This window comes from Poromitra crassiceps (assembly GCF_964638095.1).
Source record: "Poromitra crassiceps genome assembly, chromosome: 27".
Classification (NCBI taxonomy): domain Eukaryota; kingdom Metazoa; phylum Chordata; class Actinopteri; order Beryciformes; family Melamphaidae; genus Poromitra; species Poromitra crassiceps.
Window position 1 is genome coordinate 20,065,416 of NC_139650.1, and position 25,585 is coordinate 20,091,000.

Sequence of the window (25,585 nt, forward strand, 5' to 3'; positions counted from 1 at the left end):
CTGCCTGTTTATCCTCCTCTGTTCTTAGAAGCAGCAGCAGTTTTTGTTCTAGCTGGAGGTCGATTATTAGGGCATTATCCCAGCAACCGCGGCAGAACTGCTTCAGGAGTTGCCTGTCAAACTCATGTGCCGACACACCACTGCGCCATCATAGTGGTGCTGAGACAAACATGCAATCGGTGCAGGAAATTAGATGGCTTCTCTCCATCATTCTGAAATGTGCTCATGAATCTTGCATAGAGTTCATCGCCATCTTCAACAGCTCCATAGGCGGAATCAAGCACCTCAAGATAGGCAGAAGGTGGAGCCTGTGGGCCTAAGTGCTTAGTCATCTCAGCAGCAGGCGGAAGGAGACTGTCAAGTATACGGTGCGCGCAGTGCAAGTCAGAAACAGAAGGATCATTCATGAGGACTTCAACACTAGTGCGCCATGTGTCATAGTCTGCTTCGTTGTTGGGGCGGGGACTTTTCCCTGAAAAAGCTCGAAGCCTACTTGGTGTAGCGAAGTGTGAGGAGCTTTCACTACTATGCACAATATGTTCAACTACCACTCGCTGAACATTGGGTGGATTTATGTCAACTGTGGGCTGGAATGTGCCATTACCCATATATGGTGGGGTTGGCAAAGCAGTGGAATCGGTCAGGTTTTTGTTGAGGATCGGGTTATCGGGCTGGGCTGCACCATGAGGGAATTGGGAGTCTGGACTTGGAGAAGACATGGGGTCATCTGGTATGAAGCGTTTTGTTTGGTCAGGTGTCTCCTGCTCAGAGGAAATGTCTTTAGGAGTTTCAAGAGGAGTGGCAGACGAAACGAGATTTGCCATTTCTTCTTTCAGCATTTGCTCCAGAGTGTTTCCACTCCGTTTTGCAATTTCACGCAGCTCCTCCATGTATGTTCTGGTAGCTATTTTGCGGGCATATTGCTCGTATACACTTGCCAGGCTTTTCACCTCAAAAATAAAAGTTTTGTGGTGCTTGCAATCGCACGTGGCAGCAGGGGCTCTAATGTTTGCATGGCAGTGCCACTTACAAACTCTACTATCAACTGCTTGTGATAGTCTGATTCAAGATCGTTTATGCGAACATAGCGGTTAATTGAACCATACTTTGTGAAGTAGGTTGCTACTTCCTCTGTGGAGACCGACTCAGAAAAAATCAAAGCCCTAACAACTTGGCCAGCCCCCACCAACTTGAGAGAACTTCGGTCATTTCTGGGCTTTGCTGGGTATTACAGACGGTTCATTCAGGGGTACTCTCACATCGTCAAACCCCTCAACGAGCTAACGTCTGGATACCCACCGCTTAGAAAGGGACGAAAAAGGCCCACGAAAGTTGCAAGCTAAGCGTACCACAACCCAAAGGAGCCTTTCGGTCAAAGGTGGGCACCCCAATGTCAAGAGGCATTTGATTTAGTAATCCAAAAACTGACTTCAGCTCCTGTCTTGGGTTTTGCAAACCCCCAGCTTCCCTACATTCTGCATACAGATGCCAGCACAATCGGCGTAGGAGCTGCACTCTATCAAGTCCAAGATGGTCAACAGAGAGTCATAGCTTTTGCAAGCCGAGGGCTCTCAAAGAGTGAAACGAAATACCCAGCCCATAAGTTGGAATTCTTGGCCCTTAAGTAGGCAGTCACCGAGAAATTCTCTGACTACTTGTATGGCACAGCCTTCACGGTGGTGACTGACAGCAACCCCCTGACTTATATCTTAACATCTGCAAAACTCGATGCAACAAGTTACAGGTGGCTGTCTACCCTTTCCACCTATTCCTTCCAACTCCAATACAGAGCTGGCAAGCAAAATCATGATGCCGACGCACTGTCTCGTCGCTCCCACGGTCAACCAGAGGATGATCCCACCTCCCGGAAGGAAAGGGAGAGAATCCGGCAGTTTGCACTCTACCATCTGAGTGATTCTGAGCAGACTGTTCCCCCAGATGTGGTCCAGGCCATCTGTGACCGGCACATTGTCACTATTGCCGAAGAGGACAATGCTGACGTCTCTAATCCTGGGTTAGCACTGGTCGAATCTCTTGCTCATCACTCAACAGCCATCCCAGACAGCTTTCAGGAAGAACAGGTTGATGGTTTCCCTCTGATCCCTTCTCTTTCTGAGGATGAGCTGAGAGAAAAGCAGAGACCGGATCCTGCAATCAATGAGGTGATCGTTCAGATCGAGACTGGTCAAACTCCACCTCCCCGTCTCAGAGCAGAGCTGCCTGAACTCCCTTTGTTGCTGCGTGAGCTCAATCGATTGGAGCTCCGGAATGGAGTGCTGTATCGAAGGAGGCAAGACGGGCCCAATATCATCTTTCAGCTCGTGCTTCCTGAGCAGCTCAGAGCGGTAGCACTTCAGAGCCTCCATAATGACAGGGGCCACATGGGAGTCGAGCGGACAGTGGACTTGGCAAGAGCCCGATTTTACTGGCCAAAAATGTACGTGGCCATTGAAACAATGATCAAAACATGTGAGCGCTGTGTGCGTAGGAAGTCTCTACCTGAGAGAGCCGCACCGCTGGTGAACATAAAGACCAGTAGGCCTCTTAACTTGTGTGTATGGACTTTTTATCCATAGAACCAGACCGGTCCAACACAAAAGATGTATTAGTCATCACTGACCATTTCACAAAGTATGCGGTAGCCATACCAACTCCAAACCAGCGAGCCCCTACTGTGGCAAAGAGCCTTTGGGAAAACTTTATAGTTCATTATGGAGTTCCAGAGCGACTACATAGTGACCAAGGCCCTGACTTTGAGTCAAAGACTATAAAAGAACTATGTGAACTGACTGGCATGAAGAAGGTGCGTACTACACCGTACCATCCCAGAGGGAATCCGGTTGAGAGATTTAACCGCAGTCTCCTTCAGATGCTAGGTACATTAACACAACATGAAAAACAGCACTGGAAAGACTTCGTTAAGCCTCTCGTCCATGCATATAATTGCACAAAAAACGAAGTGACCGGATTTTCCCCATATGAATTCATGTTCGGGAGACAACCAAGGCTTCCGATCGACCTAGCCTTTGGGTTGCCTGTCAACACCAATAAAAAGTCTCACTCCCAGTATGTCAGTGACCTGAAGTGTCGCTTGGAAGAGAGTTACAAAATCGCAACCTCTAATGCACAGAAAAATGCTGCCCGAAATAAAATCCGGTTTGATAAACGAGTCATAGATTCGAATTGCGTCCGCAATGTCAAGCTGCGCAGAAAGCACAAACTGGCAGACAGATGGGAGGCTGATGTCTACGTTGTCCTCAAGCAAGCTGGTGAAATACCTGTCTACACAGTTAAGCCTGAGAGGAAGGATGGACCTGTGCGCACTTTACATCGCGACCTGCTCCTCCCTTGTGGCTTTCTACCTGTAGCCTTGGCAGACGAGCCTGTCAAACCACCTTCAGTAAAGAGACCGAGAACAAGACAGTGTCCCATTGAGGAGGGTGAGGAGGAGGACTATTCTGACTCGGAGGATGTACCCTCATGGGCACCGGCCTTTCCTCATACCCAATAACCTGATCTGTTCATCACAGTCCATGAGACTCACAACAAGTTGAGCACTCCTCCTTGTGTGGCAAGAAAATCAAATGAACCTGACATGTCATCAACACACGTCCTTCCTGCTTCTCCAGCAGTTGATGTCCTTGCAGAGGACAGGGAAAACCTATCCACACAAGACTTACCTGAATCCCAGGAGCTGGAAATTGAAAAACCTGAATGTGACAATCTAACAGAACCAGTCAACTCACCTGATAGAGGCATCCAACCTGACTGTGACAACTTAACCGAACCGAGTCCCTTGCCAGATCGTGACTTGCCAATCGATACCCCTCTAACCACATGCCAGCAACCACCTGAGGAAACGTCCCTCAATGCAAGCGAGGCGCTCCCAGTGTCGGATGTAACTGACCGAGAAGAGGAGGTATCTGAAAGAGACAGAACAGTAACTGAACAGCCTGAATCAGTACAGTCACTGAGTGAAAGCCCCCAAACTGCTCAAGCCCCTTTTCGTCGCTCTCATAGGCCGCGTGAAGAGCCTGAGAGATTTCAATATTCAACATTAGGTAATCCCTTAATGTTTGTGGTCAATGCCCTCTTCCAAAGTTTGAATGATGCAGTTTTAAATTCCCTGCAAGGTTCGATTACTCCTGAATAGAACACCCACCCTGTCAGAGAATTAAAAAGCGTGTGACTCAGTGGTCACCATGTAAATGCACAGAGACGTGCATATAGTCAAAAGGGGAGGATGTAACACAGATAAAATAGTGGCTTACATAAATAAATAGACAAACTATAAAATCACTACTCTGTCACTATTCCTCATTAATTTTCTGTTAAAAATATAAAAATATCCTTCAGTGATGTCAAAGTTTAACATCTAGTCAATATTGCACACAGATGGACATGCGTTCTGCCCAACCAGCAAGCAGAGTGTCATGCTTGGCTGGCCAATCAGCAACCAGTTAATGGTAGCTGGTCCCACCCACCTACTCCATGATTGGTAGAACGAGTGTGTTTACTTCCTGACTTTCCTTTTGGATCTGATGAGAAACGAGAGAGCTACGTTTGTCCTGAGCATTGCTAATGACAGAGAAATTGACACGGCAGAGACAGATTCTACTGAGAAAACTGATTTTATTCAAGATAACTCGAAGCTGAGAAGTTAGCAGCTAATTACAGCAAGCGCAAGTGAGTTGGCTTAACCCTGTAGCTGCAGGTGCTAGCTGTGTGTGTCAATTAGCTGCGGACGTGCGGTAGCTAGCTTTGATAAGTTTGGAAAGTTTCCAGCACACTCCCGTCAGAATACGTTTCAAAAGCAAGAAACCCTGTGGCCTTACTGGGCGCCTCAAACGCTGTTTGCGTCCAGCCTGCTCACGGAATCGGTCAGGTTTTTTTTGTTTGTTTTGTTCTTCTTGAATCAATCTCTTCGTGACCTTGATGGCGAGCCTTCCCACCTGGATCTAGAGAGAGGGACCGTATCCCAAGATACCCCCCGTGTCGTGATCACTGGACAGGTTCTGCTGCACTCTGCGGTGTGGTAGGCCCGACTGCTGCAGACACCCCACACTCAGTCTACTCATTCACATTCCCTCCTTTCACAATCGTTCCCCCCGGATACGTACACCCCACTTCCCCTGGAACCCATACTTACCTCTCGACGTGTTTTGTTTTTGTTTTTGGACTCTGGACTGGATTCATTATGGACTTACCTCTTTCCTTCCCCGGAATCGTGAATTAGTGGCTGAGTCGCAGTATACCTTCCTGCAGTGACGGGTCGTTGTTTGTATTTATTTTATTTTGTTTATTTTGAAATGTATTATTGAATTGAAACTGAACTGAATGGAAAACTGAATTTAAGGTTTGATAGTCTGAAAATTCAGGTTACAAGGGTGCACCCGAGATACACTGAACTTGGAAGTAATTTCTATTTTGATATCAAAACACACTGTTGATATTATTGTCTTGTCGTTGGTACCAACAACTTTGTTGTTCAAATCCTTTTATTTTATATTCTCTTATATTTCTAATACAAGAAGCCGACGATTTCATATTTGATTATTGGTCTCTGAGTCTCATTTAAACATTCACTGTGCTCCAGTAGCCGAACCCAGAACCTTCTGGCCCATTCTATTTCTATAGGTGATATTATTGTTTCTAAATTATCGTAGTAGGTGTTACACAAGCCTTTAGCCAAATGCCAAATCTGTGACAAGCTGATTGCTTGTAAGGGTGGAAACACATCCTCCATGAATAAGCACCTTAACGTTTGCCATCAAATAAAAGCGAAATGCAGCACCTTTGACTGTCTTCGCAAGGAAACCCCATCTGCTCCAATCGCAGCATCATCATCATCCACCCAAGGTATGCATTGTCCACGCCTCCATGGCAAATCCCATTCGTTGACATAATCCACTTGATAAAATAATCCCAAAATATGCGCTCCCAGGCACTGATGAAAGTTCCTTGTGCCATGTGTCCTGCTCTGTGACAACTCATGACATGTAGGCTACCGTTGTCCCACCATTAGGAGGGCAAGCGGCAATGTAGCCTAATACGGTCACCTACGTGGGTATAGAGCATTGATTGTATATATTAGGTATAGAGGCTAGTCTACCCAGTGTGGATATTCAATGTGTATTCTGTAAAAAAAAAAAAAAAAAAAACCCAAATAGTTTGCAGTGCACAATAAATGTGTTTTCACAGCAATATAAAATTGAGAGAGGGAATTATGACCTGTTTAACTCCTAACAGCTTGTTATATATGGAAGCGTATGGGCCCAACAATTATATATGAAATACCACAATGTTATATGAAATACCACAATGATATAAATAAATAACTCAATGATATAAATAAAAACCCAATTAAATAAATATATACATTTATTTATTTAATTGTGTTTTTGATTTCATTGTGACTTTTCATTGCCTCTTTTATTTATTTATTTATGACTTTTCATGACCACTTTTATCTATTTCATGATGACTTCTCAAGTACATTGGTCCAAAAATTAAATCATAAATACATAATTAAATAAATAAAAAACACAATGAAATAAATAATAAACGCAATGAAATTAAAAAATGAAATGAAATAAATAAATGTATTTATTTATTTAATTGTGTATTTATTTATTTCATTAGGGTTTTTATTTATTTAATTGTGTGTTTATTTATTTCATTAGGGTTTTTATTTATTTAATTGAGCTTTTATTTATTTCATTGCGTTTTTTATTTATTTCATTGGCGTTTTTATTTATTTCATTGTGTATTTAATTATTGGACCAATACAGCGCCATCTGTCAATCAACCCAAACGGGGCGGGACCATAGGGTCGGACCTATTCGCTGATTGGGTACTCTTCTGCTCTCGGCTGCTCTCGGCTACTTTGGTCTGTCTGCAAGACACTGACCCACTCCACCATGTTTAAATGCCAGCGAATTATCACAAGTTTTTAGTGGCTGATAAAAGTTTTATCGTCGATTAATGAAGTGAATGTAGACTTGAATGAGATAAGGGATGCAATGTTGGAGGGATCGTCAGCGGGAGTCAGCTGACATCAACGAACACAGGTAACGTTAAGTTGCTGTTTTTAACGTTACTGAGACATCCAGCTACAGCCAGCATTACCGTTAAACTAGCCTTGTTTAACCAGATTGTAAACGGCATTAACCAAGCTATAACGAGACAACACAAACAAGGATCTAGTCAGGAGAGAAGAATATAAGTGTCATAAAGCGATCTTGGTCTGCAGGACATGGGTGCTAGTAAGCTAGTAAGTGAACGTTACTAGCTAGTTACACCTGAAGGCTAGTCTCCCTAACTGGCTGATAACTAACGTTACCGGTAACTTTTAGCTGATGTTTGGTGTCATTTGCAAATTACAACATTTAACGTTAACCAGCTAATCCAGGCCATGATAAGTAACGTTAATGAGCGTTGAACAAGTCCTATGATAAACTAGAGAGAAGGGGTTACAATCTGTGGTTACAGCTATTTAGCTGTCAGTGTCCAGTAGATCCCTCTCTTACACAGACAGATCGACATAGTCTACCAAAACCTAACACGTTATCTTGACAAAAACGTTATTGTAAGCCCCTGTTGCACACATTTCCCTCCATGGCTCCCTTGAAAAAGACATAGCCTATTCATCTCAACAAGACTGGTTAAATAAGGTTTATTAAAACTAATAATACATGCATTGTCATAACGTTGAAGGCAGAATATGCAGCATAGTCTTAAAAACACAATAACAAAGTAGGCTATGTTGCTCATAAAAACGATAATTCTCAATAATCACATAGCCACTAGAAGTGTGTGGCAGCTTATTTATCTACAAAGACCCTGCCTGGCTCTGCCTGTATTTTCAATTATTGTGTTGGTTGTCTTGATTCATGTAACTTTTCAGTTAAAAATGACTGACACATTTCTCTCCCTCATGTTTACTGCTTAATGACACAATGATGGAGTCAGCATTTCATCAATTGTGACCACAGCCATGGAGGATGTTGCTGTCAGACCTCAATCACACAGCCAGGGAGAAGATGGACTGGACCTAGGCTGCACAGATACTGTAGGTCAGCTGTCACTTCCCTAACCTCTTAATCCTCCCATCACCTCTCATCTATGGCCACTTTGTCTACTCTAGAATAATTTCACAATGGCAACCATAGTTGCCATTGTATCCTGATATGATTATGTCAGTACTCTGTTTAACTGGGATTGTGTGTACATGTGTTCATTTTCCTTCAGGTGTGGACTTCACCAAGCAGAAATGGCCCAGCAGTCCCCAGTATCTGCATGACTTGTCTTCATCGCCATGGTCTCAGCCCTGCTGCATGCAACAACTGACATGGAGCAGCTCAAACAATGGCACAGTAGCAATGTGTGCAAGAGATGTTTTTTTGCAGGGGGGGGGGGGTGACTTTCCCTCTCATCCACATACCAAGTCCCCTTTGTTACACATTGTCCCATTTTGACATTGGAACCCTTTGTATATGAAGGAATGACATTGAAAACAATGTGCTGAAATGGGAACTGTGCATAAACGTTACTATGGCACACTCACACACTGATTAACCCAAACATAAAAAATGGCACATGGTATTTTGTCCTCCCGTCCTCTCCTCACTGCCAACATAAAGCACACATGTACATCCAGTGCATTTCTAGGACTTCCCCTGTAGTTCCGTCATTCATATCTTGCACTCAAGCAGGTTAAATTAAACTGAACATTTACATCAAAATGACTGCTTAACTTATATTTAAGCAATAAAAGGATTAAGAATTATTTAGGTTTCAAGTGTTTATTACATCTTAAGAAAACATGTTTTCCAGCTCCTCTACTGTTGAACTGTAAACAGTAACTGCTTCGCTCAGGGGAACGTCTCGGGTGGGCAGTCTTGCAAGCTCCTCTGGGGTCAGGTCATGGGGTAACTGGATTTCGGGGATTTGGACTCCATCATCCCTGTCTACCAGCTCTCGACCATCCATGGTTGCACCATAAAGTGCATCAACCTAACAAAATGTCAGAATTAATTATTGCATATTACCCTACAACTGAATGCATGTACGGTAGTTGCTTCCTGTTAACAAACACACTGGAGCCATGTAGCCACCATGACACACTTTAGCATCATCAGCCTGTTTACATCCAAAATAATGTAGGCAACCACTACATCTGGGGCTAGCTTTAGTTTAATCCTACTTACTGCCTGGGGATCTCCAGCAGAATCTCCGACCCGTAGCCACAGCTGGTAGGGTGACTGGTTATTTTCAGTTCTCAGACTATGGAAGTTCCAGGCTTCTTGGAACCTGCCAAGGTGACTCTGAAGCAAAGGCAGAAACACCCAGTGTAGAGCATACACATGGATTTCATTGTCTGGCACCAACATCCCCGATGCTTCCATTGCATGGAAGAGTGAGTGGAACAGGTCCACGACTTGTATGTATACATCTCGCCAGAGACGCTCGATTCTACAAAAAAGAAGAAAAGAAAAATAACTTTTAAGAATGAATAAAAATAAATCAATGTTTATTTGTCACTACTCATACAGGTAAAAGCAGCTAAATGCAATGTGGGGTATGTGGGGACTAAAGACACACCTTTTCAGGCTCCATCTGGGCCCTTCTTGATCTAACTTCTTTCTCTTTCTTAAAAAAATAAAATAAACTAAACTAAACTTGTACCACTGTTCCTTCAGAGGTTGTAGGTGTCATAGACTGTGTTGCATAGTTGATTGCTCTATTGCTGACAAAAATGTGTTAATGTAAGTCGCTTTGGATAAAAGCGTCTGCCAAATGATGTAATGTAATGTTCTCAAAAAATACTGTACAACAACATCAGCGTAACACAATAAAGGGAGAGAGGAAAGAAATATATATAAATGTGCAAATAGGGCATAAACATTATGTGCGGAAACCTTGGGTATCAGTCAGTATATAAATGGATGGAGCTAGGGCTCTATCCGTTTCTCTGTCTCTCCCACTGTGATGTCATAAATCCCACTGACATGTCATAAATCCCAGTATTCTTGTCAGGTTGGTCATTCATGTAAATTAGACTGAGATGCTACTTCTTAAATGTAAACCAATAGCTTCTTTCTGGCTGGTAATTTATGTAACTTATGTAAGAACAGTAGCCTCTTTTGTGTTGGTCTCTATTTTATTTTGTGTTGTATTATTTTTGCTTATTTGATTGTCTTGTTTGTAAATGTATGTTTAACTCATTGAGTGCCAATGACGTCGATCGGCGTCAAATCAAATAGTAACGTGGAGTGCCAATGACGTCGATCGGCGTCAAATCAAATAGTAACGTGGAGTGCCAATGACGTCGATCGGCGTCAAATGCGTTTTTTGACGGTGGGACGTGGATCAAAGCCTCATGCATCTCCTGTAAAAATATTGTAGCTATTGAAGGTGTATAACTTATTTTACGGACCCATGTCAGTTGTTGCATGCAGCAGGGCTGAGACCATGCCGATGAAGACAAGTCATGCAGATACTGGGGACTGCTGGGCCATTTCTGCTTGGTGAAGTCCACACCTGAAGGAAAATGAACACATGTACCCACAATCCCAGTTAAACAGAGTACTGACATAATCATATCAGGATATAATGGTAACTGGTTATTGTGAAATTATTCTAGAGTAGACAAAGTGGCCATAGATGAGAGGTGATGGGAGGATTAAGAGGTTAGGGAAGTGACAGCTGACCTACAGTATCTGTGCAGCCTAGGTCCAGTCCATCTTCTCCCTGGCTGTGTGATTGAGGTCTGACAGCAACATCCTCCATGGCTGTGGTCACAATTGATGAAATGCTGACTCCATCATTGTGTCATTAAGCTGTAAACAAGAGGGAGAGAAATGTGTCAGTCATTTTGAACTGAAAAGTTACATGAATCAAGACAACCAACACAATTGAAAATACAGGCAGAGCCAGGCAGGGTCTTTGTAGATAAATAAGCTCAAAGCGAAAAATGAGCTGCTTAGAGTTTAAAGGTAAATAAATTTAATAAGAAGTAATTTGTACCTGCGTACTTCACAGTTAACAAACAGTGTACATCTTCATATAGGTGATACGGGCAAGACACAAAACGCAACGCGTTTCAACCGTTGGTTTTCATCAGGCTGTATGGGAGGGCGTCGGCTACCGCACCAGGTTAAATAGAGAACATAGCCTACGTGGCACAGGTAGTGTGGAGTGACGTGAAAGGGGCAGAGCCCTGACGTCAGAGGAAATGGTCTGCTCTACTAGGATAGACAGAACTAGCAGAGATCCATACATAATGATATATTACAAAAATAATGCAAAAATAGGCTACATGTCACATCAATAATGCTGTAGGGAAATTACAGGTCCTATCATGTTGATGTTAATGCAAAACATATCAGCAAAATCACGCGAGGATATGGTGTAAGAATCACACAGAGCAATGCATATAGGCTAATGAAAGGAAAATATAAATATAACATATCATGTTGATGTTAATGCAAAACATATCAGCAAAATCACGCGAGGATATGGTGTGAGAATCACACAGAGCAATGCATATAATGAATGGAAAATATATAAATATAACATAACAGTAGGCATTCCAGTACTACAGACTTCAAGATCTAACTAAATAAAGCATGCAAGGTCCAGCTCCTCATTAAGTCCGTTAGGAGCGGAGGTATCCAGCCTGTGGATCCAGTGCGCTTCACGCTGGAGAAGCGTCCTGTCTAGGTCGCCACCCCTCGGGTGGGGTTTGACCATGTCTATGGCCCAGAAGCGGAGGTCTGAGACACTATGGTCGTGTCGAATAAAGTGATCAACGATAGGGGCCTTGGTGTCCTGACGCCGGAGCGCGCTCTTGTGCTCCGTGATCCGTGTTCGTAACGGACGCAAGGTCTTCCCGATGTACCAGCTTATATCCGGGACACATCTGATTTTTTACGGATCATTGAGCAAATTGACATTGATGTGCCATCTGTCTTACTTGTCACCATGGACATTGAATCCCTGTATACCAACATCCCACAGCAGGGGGCAGTAGATACCATCAATGACACACTGACAGGTAGAATATCCACTCACCCCCCCAATGATTTCATATCCACACTGGCTGATATTAGTCTACGTAACAATTATTTCTTGTTCAACGGAGACTTCTATCTACAGACCTCTGGTGTTGCTATGGGGTGTGCCGCGGCTCCCAGTATTGCCAACCTGTACGTGGGTGCCTTTGAAAGAGACTTCGTCTACAACCCCAGCGTTAACCCCTTCATCTCATCCATCACCCTGTGGCGCAGATATATAGATGATGTGTTCATGATCTGGTCCGGCCCATCCACCACCCTGTTGGAGTTCCATACACTCCTCAACACCTGGAATCCACACCTCCGGTTTACCATTGATCACCACCCAGATCGAATCAATTTCCTGGACGTCACTGTATACAAACAGCACAACAAACTACATTCATCCATCTATCGAAAACCCACGGACAGAAATACCCTGCTCCATGCCTCCAGTTACCACCCCTCACATCTAAAAGATAACCTCCCCACAGGCCAATTCATGCGTCTCCGGAGATTATGCAGCGACAAATGTGACTTCCTGAATAAAGCCACACAGATGAAATTGAGGTTTCAGGAGCGTGGATACGGGCGGAGACCCATCTCTCATGCGTATAAACGCGCACTACACTCCCACCGTGACATCCTGCTCCAGCCCAGAACATCAGACCCCCCCTCGCCTAGGGTGACAGCGACCCTGCAGTACTCCCCCTTGGCCAATAGAATCAAGCGGAGCCTGCTCAAATTCTGGAGAGTGCTACAGGTCCATGATGTCTTCGCCACACCCCCCAGGATCGCCTTCTCCCGAAATCAGAACATTAGGGAGTGTCTAGTCAAGACGCTTGTCACCCCCAACATAATAACACAAACCACGATCGACTCCCGTCCTCCCCCTATAGGTCATTTCCCGTGCGGACACTGCGCTTGCTGCCCACAGACCACCAAGGCTAAAACACTCACTTTCCCCAACGGACACACCGTCCATCTCAAACACCTCACCACCTGCGCCTCGCAGGGAGTGGTGTATGCCATTTCTTGCCCCTGCCCGCTCTGGTACATCGGGAAGACCTTGCGTCCGTTACGAACACGGATCACGGAGCACAAGAGCGCGCTCCGGCGTCAGGACACCAAGGCCCCTATCGTTGATCACTTTATTCGACACGACCATAGTGTCTCAGACCTCCGCTTCTCGGCCATAGACATGGTCAAACCCCACCCGAGGGGTGGCGACCTAGACAGGACGCTTCTCCAGCGTGAAGCGCACTGGATCCACAGGCTGGATACCTCCGCTCCTAACGGACTTAATGAGGAGCTGGACCTTGCATGCTTTATTTAGTTAGATCTTGAAGTCTGTAGTACTGGAATGCCTACTGTTATGTTATATTTATATATTTTCCATTAATTATATGCATTGCTCTGTGTGATTCTCACACCATATCCTCGCGTGATTTTGCTGATATGTTTTGCATTAACATCAACATGATATGTTATATTTATATTTTCCTTTCATTAGCCTATATGCATTGCTCTGTGTGATTCTTACACCATATCCTCGCGTGATTTTGCTGATATGTTTTGCATTAACATCAACATGATAGGACCTGTAATTTCCCTACAGCATTATTGATGTGACATGTAGCCTATTTTTGCATTATTTTTGTAATATATCATTATGTATGGATCTCTGCTAGTTCTGTCTATCCTAGTAGAGCAGACCATTTCCTCTGACGTCAGGGCTCTGCCCCTTTCACGTCACTCCACACTACCTGTGCCACGTAGGCTATGTTCTCTATTTAACCTGGTGCGGTGGCCGACGCCCTCCCATACAGCCTGATGAAAACCAACGGTTGAAACGCGTTGCGTTTTGTGTCTTGCCCGTATCACCTATATGAAGATGTACACTGTTTGTTAACTGTGAAGTACGCAGGTACAAATTACTTCTTATTAAATTTATTTACCTTTAAACTCTAAGCAGCTCATTTTTCGCTTTGTCATTATAGTTGCCTGCTGAGTTGCTTTGGTCCACACCTTTTTGTGCGTTCCTAGATAAATAAGCGTGTGATTATTGAGAATTATCGTTTCTATGAGCAACATAGCCTACTTTGTTATTGTGTTTTTAAGACTATGCTGCATATTCTGCCTTCAACGTTATGACAATACAATAACTGTAGCTAGTAATAATGTTCACTTAAAACTGTGATGCCGGTACTAGTGTAACACTGGTCAAAGTTGTTTCCCATAAAGGAAGACACGAGTAGTTGCTCTTTCACATCCACATCTAATTTATTTACTTTACAGGTTATTCTCAGTGAAGTTGGCAAATCAACAATAAAACACTAGTTTAATAATTGACAGTCCTAAAACAGTGACATAGTAGTAGTCCTGCACACACAAGAAAACACAAGAAAACAGACTCCATTAATATCACCATTGCATTCCCCTCACAGTATTTACAAATAATCCTACTGTGGCCAGAACGTACCAGGCATTGCCTCTGCAAATACTCGGGACGTCCACAGGAGAAACCTTGAGGGCCTCACCTCAATGATCTGACAGCAGCCTAATACACAAACACAATAAAGATACATCAAACAATACTCCTGCATTGATGTGTGTGTGTGTGTGTGTGTGTGTGTGTGTGTGTGTGTGTGTGCGCGCGTGTGTCCGGGATGCCACACACACGTAGCTTCAAGGCACACAATATACAACCCAACATTACAGTGCACCCGCAACAAAATGAACAAAACAAACAAACCAAAGCTACTTACATCTCGAGGCACCCAGCCAACTATAACCCGACGCCGGTAGCTCGATCAAACAGACTTCCAGGCGTCCTCGGTGGCAGCAGTAAGTGCGCCCACTGTACACATTGAAAACACACATGAGTTGCACGAATTGCACGACTTAACATTGCATGTACAGCAACGATAACTACTCACGTTTTTGTTGTAAAGCACGGGCTCGCGCCACCGTTTGAGCTGAGACCCTGAGACCGCAGGCTATCGCAACAGCCCAGGGGCTGTTATATGCACTTCCTGCCTGCGCAGCCTATACGTGCTGACGTAGCGCCGTCGAATGTGCTGCTGACGTCGTTCCAGTAAAACACGCCCTGCGGCGCCTTACACTAGCACCCATGTCCTGCAGACCAAGATCGCTTTATGACACTTATATTATGTTCTCTCTTGACAAGATCCTTGTAGATTTGTGTTGTGTTGTCTCATCATAGCTTGGTCAATGCCGTTTACAATCTTTACAAGGCTAACCTTAAGTAGCTGGCTATACTGTCTCAGTAACGTTAAAAACAGCAACTTAACATTACCTGTTGATGTCAGCTGTGTCAGCTGACTCCCGCCGACGATCCTTCCAACATTGCATCCCTAAACTCATTCAAGTCTACTTTTACTTAATTAATAATCGATAAGACTTTATCACCCACTAAAAACTCTTGTGACGATTCACTGGCATGTAAACATGGCGGAGTGGGCTTTGGGCAGACAGATCAGGAGACAGACCAAAGTAACAGAGTCCAAGAGCAGAGGATTACCCAATCAGCGAATAGGTCCCGCCTTATGGTCCCGCCCCGTTCGTGTTGATTGACAGATGGCGATGTATTGGTCCAAAAATTAAATACGCAATTAAATAAATAAAAAACGCCATGAAATAAATAAAAAACACAATGAAATAAATAAAAACGGCAATTAAATAAATAAATACATTTATTTATTTAATTGCCGTTTTTATTTGTTTCATTGTGTTTTTCATTTATTTCATGGCGTTTTTATTTATTTCATTGGCGTTTTTATTTATTTAATTATTTATTTATGATTTAATTTTTGGACCAATGTACTTGAAAAGTCATCATGAAATAGATAAAAGTGGTCATGAAAAGTCATCAAGAAATCAATAAAAGAGGCAATGACAAGTCGCAATGAAATAAATAAAAATGCAATGAAATACAAAACCCAATGAAATAAATAAATGCATTTATTTATTTAATTGTGTTTTTATTTATTTAATTGGGATTTCTATTTATTTCATCGTGTTTTTATTTATTTAATTGGGTTTTTATTTATTTCATTGTGTTTTTGATTTATTTCATTGCATGTTATATTTATATCATTGAGTTATTTATTTATATCATTGTGGTATTTCATATATAATTGTTGGGCCCATACGCTTCCATAGTTATAGGCTATAAAAAAATACTAATGCCAAGATTATTGTTTCAATCAAAGCAAATATTTAAATTAAAATACAACCATTAATTTCATAATAATTTGAATGGGGCCCACCCACTCATCATACTTGTATAAAAAAAAGTGTCACTAATTTGTCTTCTGTCATATGTTCAGTCTATGCTTCTGTCTCATAGAAAAACATTTGGAGGGCCTAATGATGTAATAATTAATGATAGTCCCAAATATGTGTTAACATTCGCTTATCTTAATTCATTTATCATTTTAGATGGTGGTGGTCAGCTCACCCCAGCAGCTGAGTCCACAGCTCGAGCTCCACCCCCCGTACACCAAACTCCCTTCAACCTGGCTGCTAAATGTGCCAGGGTAACAACAATGCCATCTGCTCAAGTGGACGAGTGTCACAGGGCTGTCTCAAAGTTTGTGGTGAAGGGGTTGCATCCCTTTGTTACAGTTGAGTCACCAAGTTTTAGGGAGATGACCAAGGCCCTGAATCCACGTTACACCCCTCCCTCCAGGAGTCTTCTGTCCGACACCCTCATCCCTGCATGGTATGATGTGGAGAAACAGAATGTTAAAACCGAGCTGGCAAATGTGGGCAAGATAGCCATCACAAGTGATGGATGGACTAGCATAGCGCAAGACCACTACATAACTGTGACCGCCCATTACATCAGCCAAGGCAAACTTGACCAAAAGGTCCTCCGGACCAAAGCTGTCTACCAGGCGCAGACGGGGGAAGTAGTAGCAGTGGAGATTGGAGACGTCTTGGAAGAATCTGGAATTGTGCAGAAGGCGGTTGCGATGACCGTGGACAATGCGTCCAACATGGATGTCGCTGCGAGGAAGCTGGACATCCTCAAACTTGGATGCTTTGCCCACACCCTCAACTTGGCTGCGCAAAAAAGTCTATTGCATTGCCACAGTGACCCGGTAGGCAGCAAAAATAAGAGCAGTCATCGTGTGGATGAAGCGATCTGCAATGGCCAAGATTGTGCTGAAAGACAAGCAGCCCCTTGCCAATTGTCCTCCGCACACCTTGATACTGGACGTCAAAACCAGGTGGAACTCTCTCTTCCTCATGGTTCAGAGGTTCGTCGAACAGTATCCGGCCCTCCAAGCTGCTGTGTTGGATCCATGGCTACGAAAGCCGATGGAGCGGGATAAACTGGATAGGATCACGAATGATGACTTCACCAAAGCAGAAGCTTTCATCAAGGTCATGGTGGACATGTACAAGTCTACACTGTGTGTATCGAGTGACAAGAGCTCCACCTGTGGTGAGATCCTTCCAATACTCGAGAAACTGCAGAGCAACTTCACAGTTCAGGAAGGAGACTCTGTTTCTGTCTAGCATCAAACAGGCGGTTTGGGGTGACCTCTCTGGACGCTACCATCAGGACAACATCCACAACTTCCTGGAGGAGGCGACTGCGATGGACCCCAGGTTCAAAGCCAAGAGTAACAGGGACTCCACCTGGGACCTTTTGGAAGAGGCAGCTATAGCAGCAAACACTACCGAAGCAGAGGAGTTCCTCCCAGTCTGAGACCTTGAGGAGGACACTAACACAAGCCAGGACCCTTCAGCTGCAACAGTTGGGGATAAAATCAAGGCTACAGCAAATTGTGCTCTCAAACTATCTCACCCCTCCCCACACACACAAAATTATGTCTGAGAAGTGTATTATTTTGCATGAAAATCAGTGTGTGTTAATTGTTTCCACTGGTTCAGTATCAGTACAGAGCACATTGTAAAAAGTCTGGAAACATTTGTGAATAACATTTATTTTCTTTATAGTTGGAAAGTGTTGCTGAGTGCTGATGTCTGTGCTGCTATTATTTTATATTTTTTTACTATTTGCATGTCATGTCATGTCATGTGGGCCCTATTCCTTTTCAACTAAATGCACAGCAACATCATCAGCAGTTTTTGTTTATTGAAGGCGACGCTAATCCTTCTGTTCAGAAATAAAACAGTCACAGACTTAGTTATTGAGCAATAAAAAAACAGTTCTTTAAAAAAAAAAATGTCGTCATGTCTTTCCACCAAATAATACAAAAGAAAAGTATTGATAGTGGACCCGATAAGGACCCGGTTCGTTAAGCAGACTCGAAAATGGTATCAATATCAATAAAAATTTACGAGTCCCATCCCTAGTTTTGTCCGCCTTTTTGTATATTTTGTACACAAATGACTGTCGTAGTCGCCACGCCAACCGTTTCATTGTTAAGTATGCTGATGACTCGGTCATCGTCAGCCTGCTTGGTGACAATGAAGTTGGCCACGGCCAAGTTATTGACGACTTTCTATTTTGGTGTGAGGAAGCTTTTCTCCAACTCAATGTCTCAAAGGAGATTTGTATCGATTTCAGAAGGTCCCCCCCTGTTCCCCAGAGTAGTGTCGTCAACGGTCAGGCAGTTGACCTTGTCACTAACTATAAATACCTGGGCACTATATTTGACAGCAAGTTGAAATTTGATTTAAACACTGATATGTTGTGCAAAAAAGGTCAGCAGCGCCTTTTTTGCTTAACCCATTGATACCGGATGCAGCATTTGCGTGTTTCTCCCTTTGACACCGAAGGCAACGCGCGTGTCATTTTACCTTTCATGCCGGCTGAGACGTAGACGCGTAGTGACATGTATATCGTTGTTTCAAGACGCAGGGCCAATCCTGCATCGTGATTTGCTGAAATTTACGCGGGGGAGGCGAAATGTGATAGGATTTCTCTCCTTAGATCCCTGGTTTCCTGATAAGATCTCAATTTTTCCTAATTTATAACCAAACATTTCCTCATTAAGTCCAGATTGGATTCAGCAGGGGGCGGATACCTCAGCATGGAGGCCCTGCTGGAGTGAAGGGCAACTACAGAGATGATGTTATCGTTTGCTCATTCAAATATATCTTTTATTATGTTTTAAATGTTCTGTTTCTGAAATACACGTCTAGGTCATTGGGTGAGCTGCAAGTGAGGAAACTTCACTTCAAATTGGAAGATAAACATTTCTCCCTCTCTGCAGGGGGACAGGCGGCCCTGAAGAGGTTAATGTTCGAATGGTCTAGCTGATAAGTTGCACAATGCTTTATTTGCGACAAGCTTTCATGTTAATCCCTGTTTAGTGCAGGTCTGGAAAACATTACATAGGTTCTCTTTGGGACGGTCTCCTTGGCCGACTGGTTAGCGTGTTCGACCTTGATGGGAGAGGAGGAAAAACACCACTATGTATTTTGGAGGCTAATGAGTGATGTTTTTACCATGCGCTGACTTTTCCCCCAGAGAAGAGAGGACATGCTCAAGGACACATCACATCATGGGAGGAGGGTCCCGGGTTCGAATCTCAGATGGCCAGGCTTCTTATGATAGAGTGTGTTTAGAACAGTAATGGAATGGTGTCTGATGTTGTATTTTTGTGTGTTGAATAACTTCAATTTGCCTTACTTGCTACACAAGGAGGGCTATAATATTTAGATAAATATTAGCCTATTGTTACTGCTGCAACTTTAGGTTGGGAAATAAATGTATAGTCAAAATAGTAAGGATATTAAGGTTGCATCTGCCGACCGAATTGGCAGGTGGTCGTCAAATTAGTTGATAATTGCTAATTGCTAATTGATAAGAGCTTCCTCATCCTAGTTAAAATGAGGGTGAGGTTTTCTCTGGTTCGAGTGAGGAATACGCTCTTACTCTGGTTACATCCTTATTAGGGTGGTTACAGACCAAGAGGCAGTAAGTTTGAGCTGTATGAAAATTGTTCCAGCTTCAGACTGAATATAGTTGAATTTGATTCTATCCAGGAGGTAGTTTAGATTGTCTAGTCTAAAGTAACCATAGATAAAGTGCTATAGGATTTTTAAATAGAGAAAAATAGCTAAATTAGCTGACCCAAATTATAGGAGTTAAAATAGGAATTAAAATATGTCAAGCTGGTAATATTAGCAAATGTATTGACAGTTGTTTGGTAGATAGGGAAGTTAATAGATGACTATTTCAAGTGAGGGTTAGTGCATGTGACCTCCTGTGGAAGAGCCACGTCACATGATGCGGACCACGGAGGAGGAGAAAACACGACTGCCAAGTAGGAGTGACAGAGGGGGAGCTCGCATAACTACCAATGTCAGCCCAGCAGTGAAGGGTGTCACCAGATGGAGGAGGAACCAAGGAAATGCACTTTAAAAGCCCACCACAAGAGAATGAATTGGTCGGTTTTCAAATGTCTCTTTCTTGACCTGCTACATATCAGCTGTTAGGAAAGACCACTGGAAATCCACCCGGAGATCTCTGAGGGGTAATTTATATCACTTGACCTGCTCTGTATCATAATTTATGCAATATTCTCTATATAAAATAATGTTCTAAATATCAGAATTGCTTGTCATATTGGTTTTTCATATATCTGGAATAATTGGACACGCTGGAAAGGTATTAACATATGTCAACACCTTCTGACCGGTGCGGGTAGTTCTGTCTAGGTTGAACCGGCACCGAAAAATCCTTTCCTATCAAATGCATTGTGGGTATTGTAGGAAAATTCAGTTTTTTTCTTTGTTTTTTGTGCCTGGATGGAGCGGAAAGTTTTCAAAGCTGAACTACAATTTACTAGCTATGGCTGACGCGGAGTATGCGAGTGACGGCAGCGATATTGACGCAGACCAAGACACTGAGGATAGCTTTTTAGTGGACGAAAACAATAACGATGACGTTATTTCAGATCCAGACTATCATGTTGCTGACCCGATAGACAGGGATCAGTGGGCGAGGGATATGTTTGCAGACGAAGACGAGGAAGAAGGGTGTGAGTTTGGTGGATTTCAGGCAGACTGGAAAACTTCCAACTATCACCCACGTCGGAAGAGGGGCTTTCGCCGCGAGCCAGGGGTAAAGATTAATCTACCTGACGATGCAACACCAGTACAGGTCTTTTCCAACATTTTCACGGAGGAGCTATGGTTGCGACTTGTGAATGAAACAAATTCATAGAGCAAAGCAGACGCAACTCTCCTTCTAGCAAGAAGAAGTGCAACAAGTGGACCCCCGTCACTATGAAAGAAATGAAAACCTTCGTCAGGCTGTGTATCACCATGGGGATTCTGCGGCTGCCAGCGAGGAGAGATTACTGGAGAAAAAAGAAGTGGCTTTTCCAGACGAGTGTCCCCACGTCATGTCAAGGGACAGATTTGATATGATCTGGAGGTAATAATAGATTGAATAATAGGTTTCACATGGTGTGTGTGTGTGTGTGTGTGAGATAATAGATTATGGTAATAAATATTATGAATAATAATAAATAGGAATAAAACAAATTAAATAATATGAATAAAAATAGGCTAATATGATAGTAAATGTGACACCAGCTGGCGAGAGGGACCGTAATTCGGCCGTGGCCGTTCTTCACAGCAGAGCGTCAAAAGTATTTTCTTGAAAAAATGTTTTTTTTTCTTTTTCCCAATAGTACAAAATATATTATTTGAACTATCCATTCCATATAAAATGAAGACGTTTTGGGGTCATTAAATGCGTTAATTTTGTAAAATAAAAGTCCCTGTTTTGTCAAGGAGACGGGAGTGAGCCAGGCTGTGTCTTGGATTTGCATAAGTAGTATCGATTGGGTGTCGGCCGGCCTTTGTTTCTATCCGCCAATCACGGCGCGCGATAGGACGCGCACCAGCATAAATATTCAGTAGCCACCTGAGCTGTACACAACATCAACATTCAACAGCTGACTGAGACTGAGACAAGATGGACAAGCACCAGGCGAAAATGAAGAAAAATGATTCTGCCGTTGCTGCTCTCCTCAACAAATTCACCATTCCAGGTGGAATGGACAGTGAAGAATTGATGAATTCGTATGTCCTGGATTACATGACCGGCGGCACACAGGGCGCTGATGAAAGCGACGATGAGGACGATGAAGAATATTTTCCTGAAGACGTGGTGGCAGATCCAGACCCAGACGAGGCGGAGATCATGCCCGACAGCGCAGTCATTGAAAGCGTGCAAGAGATTTTAACATCAGTGGATCCCATAACCGTGGACACAGATTATGATCAGGAAATCGAGAAAATACGGAACTTTGACTGCAAATGCCAGGCCAGGCGTAAAGAGAACTCTATTCACCAGCCAATCTCCTGCAGTAAGAAACTTTGTGACAACGTCATTTACAACACGAGGCTGGATTACTCTGCTATGTCGCCAGAATGTAGAGATATCGCTATTATGGCTGTGTATCACGCTTTGACGAATGATTCTGACATGACTCAAGCCACAAAGCAAGTGAATAAAAAGCGACAAAAGAACCGAACGCAATACATGGTTAAGGCGACTGTTGTTTGCCGTGAGACCTTCTGCTTTGCGTTTGGGTGAGTTTCATATCTATCTTAACTCGTGTGTGTGTGTGTGTGTGTGTGTGTCTGTCTGTCTGTGTGAGATAGTGTGAGAGCGTGCCCATGTTTACAGTACAAAGATAGTATGTTGCAAGAGAAGCGTGTAGAGCTGCCATCTTCATGGCATTGTTGGTCATTGTCAAAATGGCGGCAACCTATGTGTGCAAACGTGCAGACCCGCCATGTTGGGTCGTCTTTGTTTGTTGCGCGCCAAAATGGCGTTCGCGCTATTGTTTTTCAGGACTGAAATTCCGACTCTTGCATTAAATACTCTTTGTAAGCTGATAGTCGCTAGTGTTATTCTAACCTTGCAAACAAACAAGATTTAGTTTATTGAAAGAGTTTATTGAAACAGATTGAAAGTTTTGAAACAGTCTTTGTTATATATCGTGACATTTATAGCCTAAGCAAGGGACAAACATTGCAAACTAGCTTAGGCTATAATGTCAGGATAAAGACTGTTTCAAAAAATATAAATCTGATTATTAATGTTTTATTTTGTTTATTCCAGCATCAGCACAAAGCTTCTGAAAGCCCTTATCAAATCCTACAAAGAGAATGGATTGGTCCCACGGCAGAGGAAGACACAACCACGCACAAACAAGAATTACCTCGGCTATGATGACATCAAAAGAGTCGTTACATTCATAGCAAACTATGCAGAGGACCACGCTATTCCTTTGCCCGGTCGTCATGCCGCGCATAGAGACTTTAGTGCTAAGCTTCTGCCAACTTCTGCCTCTAAAGCTTCAGTCTGGCGCCTGTACAAAGATGCTATGGAACAGCTTGGTAAGTTTGTATTAGTCTCTCTCTCACACACACACACACACACACACACTTCTATTGTCATAGTTATGCAAACATTCCGCAGCCTTCTCCATTCCAAACCTCTGACCCAATAAAACATGCGACATGAATGTGTGTGTGTGTGTGTGTGTGTGTGTGTGTGTCTTTAACCATTAGGCTATTCTATGTGATCTGTTTTTGATAAGTAAAGTACAGTGATGCTCATAAAAACATTGTCTTTGCAGGGCAGCGTGCGGTTGGCGAGTGCAGCTTCACAAGGCTGTGGAAGTCACTGGTCCCTCACATTGCAAGCACCAAGCCTAAAACGGATCTCTGCTGGCAGTGCCAACAAAACAACGACCGAATCATCCAGAGCATCAACAAACCAGATGAGTTGAAATCTGACAGTGTCAAGAAGCAGCAAGTGCATCTCGACTCTGTTGCAAGGGAGCGAAAACTTTATCAAGAGATGACTGCCGCCTGTAGAAAGACCTGTGACGAGTTGCAGCTGTCATTTGGGAAGAACAAACCTGCAACCAGGCCGATCACCATGCACTACAGTTTTGATTTTGCACAACAGGTGAGAATACATATTTATCTTATCACACCTCTCTCTCACACACACACACACACACACACACACACACACACACACACACACACACACACACAGATTACAGTTTGTATTTCATCTTTTTCCTATCTCTCCGTCTCTCAGGTGCACTACCCCTCTGATCCACAACAGCCTGGGCCTGTCTATTTTTTGACTCCACGCAAGTGTGGCCTTTTTGGTGTCCACTGTGAAGGCATGCCTAAGCAAGTGAATTACCTGATTGATGAGGGCATGGCATCAGGCAAGGGAAGCAATGCAGTCATCAATTACCTGCATCATTTTTTCAAGAAATATGGAGTTGGAGAAGAAGATGTGGACCTTCACTGTGACAACTGCAGTGGGCAGAACAAAAATAACTTTGTTCTTTGGTACGCCGCATGGAGAACGATGCACAAACAACACTTAAAGCTGAGCATTCACTTCCTGATTGTAGGCCACACCAAGTTTGGCCCCGACTGGTGTTTTGGACTGGTCAAGCAGTGTTTCAGGAAGCGCAAAGTGTGCACTTTGGCCGACATCAAAAAGGTTGTGACTGACAGCTCTCCTGTGGCACATGTGAACATCCCCCAGCTTGTCGGACATGAGAACGGCACTGTGTGTTTTAAAACCTACGACTGGCAAGAACACCTGACAAAATACTTCAGAAAACTGCCACAGATAAAGAGTTACCAGCACTTCAGGTAATTATCATTCCCATTTTATTTTATTTTATTTTATTTTATTTTATTTTATTTTATTTTATTTTATTAAGATTTTAAATGTGCCATTTCTTTCTTTTACAGCTTTGATGCGCAGAGACCTGGTCTGGTTGTCGCCAGAAAACACTGTGAAGCAGAACCAGTGGAGTTTCAGCTGCTACGCAACGTAGATGCCCGTCCGCCATTAAAGCCTCTTCCTGTACAGACTCCGCCTGGACTGGACATGGCCAGGCAGAAGTATCTTTTTGAGAAGATCAGAGAATTCTGTTCTGATGAAGCACAAGACATCACATGCCCTCCACCTGCATGTCTACAGGCTGGGAGGCCTCGCTAGCCAGCCTGAAAAAACCAGCATTCAAGACCCAGCCCTGCTCCGGGGGGGTTTGGCAATGCCACAAACGTTTTTGAGCTTTTGAAGTCAAAGTTCTTTTGATATTTTTTTACTTAACTTTTAGTTAAGTAGGACTGGTGGTTTAGTTAAGAATGTCATACGAAACCGACCTGGATAGCAAGGCACTTCCTGTCGTGTTCTGTCGTTTGTAATTTTTTTTACTTTTTACTTCTTTTTTTTCTTTTTTTTTGGTGCATTAACATTAAGGAAATCTATACTGATGTCATCCAATCAATGCTGATAATGTATGCTAATAGATAAAGGAGTGAGGATAATACAGTACATGCTTTGAATTCCTTAGTTTTAGCTATGCAGTGTTCTAAGCAGACCAGATGGCATGCAGCAGATGATAGAACGCTCATCCATAAGATACTTGAGACTTGACTTGGACTTGTGACCAAAGACCTGAGACTTGACTTGGACTTGTGACCAAAGACTTGAAACTTGACTTTGACTTGCAAAA

General features: G+C 43.2%; 1 long non-coding RNA gene across 2 annotated transcripts; it reads right to left on the reverse strand.

Annotated features, from left to right (window-relative positions):
- Window positions 1-8,502: 8,502 nt before the first annotated feature.
- Window positions 8,503-15,171, reverse strand: LOC310799012. 2 transcript variants are annotated; one of them, XR_014553797.1, is made up of 7 exons: window positions 14,996-15,171; window positions 14,825-14,916; window positions 14,539-14,616; window positions 10,717-10,841; window positions 10,439-10,542; window positions 9,210-9,474; window positions 8,503-9,015 (listed from the first exon to the last, which is right to left on the reverse strand). It is a non-coding gene; the product is annotated as an uncharacterized lncRNA (long non-coding RNA). The 2 variants fall into 2 exon arrangements; XR_014553798.1 differs by having other exon boundaries at window positions 10,713-10,841.
- Window positions 15,172-25,585: the final 10,414 nt, after the last annotated feature.